Here is a 2,446-nt window from a genome sequence, read left to right as displayed (position 1 = left end):
AGAACCTCGTAGGCCTCCGCGACCTCTTTGAAGCGCTCCTCCGCGCCCGCGTCGCTGTTCTTGTCCGGGTGGAACCGGAGCGCCAGTCTCCGGTACGCCTTCTTGATCTCGTCTTCATTGGACTCGGCGGAGACACCGAGGACTCTGTAGAAGTCCTTGCCCGTGGGCTTGGGCAGGCAGGGCGTGTCCTGCTCGGACCTGCTGCTCTCCTGAGGAACCGAACCGAACGTCAGTCTCACGTTCCGTCCGTGAAGACATCCGTCCCGCAGGACAACCGGGACCGCAGACTTACCGCTGAGGACGAGGAGCCCGAGCTGTCGCCCCGGTGGAGTCCCCGGACTTTACACTTGACGTTAACGTTGTTCTTCTTCACACCGAACTGGGTCCAGATCAGAACCATGGCTGCTGCTGAGGCGGGTCGGTGGCTGTCCGGTGGCTGCGGTGCTGAATCCTCTCCGCTCGGCTCTGATAAATACCTCCGCGGCAGCTCCGCTACTAGAGCCCCCCCCTCCCCTCCCACGCAGCGTGACCGAGCTTTCCCCGGGACCGCCCATTTCCCTCACGCGCGGCAGGTGATACCGGCGTCCGGTGCGCGCCATTGGTTCTCCGGTGATGATGACGCGGATGTTGCTGCCTCCTTCTCCATCTGCAGCGCCGCTTCCGGAGTTCTGGAAGTTCTGGAAGCCGGAGCGGATCAGACAGTCACGACTTTCCTCAGGAGGAGATACAGAACCAGACAGACGCGATGTGCTCAAATGAGTCCACACGCACACAGCAACGTACACGGCAACGCACACAGCAACGTACACGGCAATGTACACGGCAACGTACACAACAACAACAATAACAACGTAAACAACAACAACAGCAACGCACACAGCAACGTACACGGCAACGTACACAGCAACGTACACGGCAACGTACACAACAACAACAATAACAACGTAAACAACAACAACAGCAACGCACACAGCAACGTACACGGCAACGTACACAGCAACGTACACGGCAACGTACACGGCAATGTACACGGCAACGTACACAACAACAACAATAACAACGTAAACAACAACAACAGCAACGCACACAGCAACGTACACGGCAACGTACACAACAACGTAAACAACAACATAAACAACAACAACAGCAATGTACACAACAACAACAATAACAACGTAAACAACAACGTAAAACAACAACAACAACAACACAGCCAAGCTTTTTAAATGATTATTCGCTCAGGTGAGTTCACAGAAGCAGAAACGGTCCCCGACCCCCCGGGACAATGTCCTTCACGTCCTCGGGGATGCTTCACGGCCCTCTTTGTTCAGTGTGACCTCGTTGACCTTTGTCTTCTTCTCTGTTGTATCTCCTCCTAAAATGAGGTTTAAACATTCAGCCGGCGGTCCAGACGACCAGACGGACTCGGCCTCCTCGGATGACTCCTCGTTGTCTCCTCGGATGACTCCTCGTCGCCTCCTCGGATGACTCCTCGCCGTCTCCTCGGATGACTCCTCGCCGTCTCCTCGGATGACTCCTCGCCGTCTCCTCGGATGACTCCTCGCCGTCTCCTTCTCCTCGGATGACTCCTCGTCGCCTCCTCGGATGACTCCTCGCCGTCTCCTCGGATGACTCCTCGCGCTCCTCTGAAGACCAACCCACGCTTCCCGCTGCGTCTGGTGAGAGTTTCTGTCTTTGTTCGGACGCCGCTGTTGAAGCTCCACCTCCATCGACGTCTTCAGCCGTGGATGTGGGAACTTCTTCTGTGGTTTGTGGAGCCTGCTAACGGAGCGGGACGTCGTCCATTGTCCATCGTCCATCGTCCATCGTCCATCGTCCCTGGAGTCCATGAGACTCGTCCACCCACACATTTCTGTCTCCAGTGTTTCAGGCAGAGACTGAAGTCCAAATCAAATGAAGCATAAAAACCGTCAACAAGCAGCTGTGGAAAGAAAAGAACGTTTATGTGAGCAGGTGTTCAAACATCTGGAGAGCGTTTCAGGACGGTGGATTGATGGACGGCAGCAGGTGGACAATAAATCAGCATCCACCTCCCCCCCCAGCATATAGTACCTACATGGCCCTGCTTCCTGCTCTGATGCTTCAGCCGTCCAATGGGGGCGGAGTTTCCCAGGGATTCTCCTTTTGTCTTACAGGAAACGGAGACATATTTGGTGGGAACATGTCGAGCCTGCAGCGTCAGATCAAAGCATTCAGAGTGAATCCTCCCAACATAGCACCTTCCTGCCCACGGGAACAGTCTGTGCTCTCTCTCTCTCTCTCTCTCTCTCTCTCTCTCTCTCTCGCTCTCTCTCTGGCAGAGAACACGATGCTAATTGAGGCTCTGCGCTGACGCCGTTATTCCGGACAGCTTCCATGTTGTTTGGGTTTCTCACGTCGCCAGCAGTAAAGTATTCCTCGCTAACTCCTTCCTGCTGCAGTCCCA

This window comes from Brachionichthys hirsutus, chromosome 19, assembly GCF_040956055.1.
Source record: "Brachionichthys hirsutus isolate HB-005 chromosome 19, CSIRO-AGI_Bhir_v1, whole genome shotgun sequence".
NCBI classification, from domain to species: Eukaryota; Metazoa; Chordata; class Actinopteri; order Lophiiformes; family Brachionichthyidae; genus Brachionichthys; species Brachionichthys hirsutus.
The sequence above is the reverse complement of the archived record's forward strand: the minus strand, read 5'-3'. Positions refer to the sequence as shown.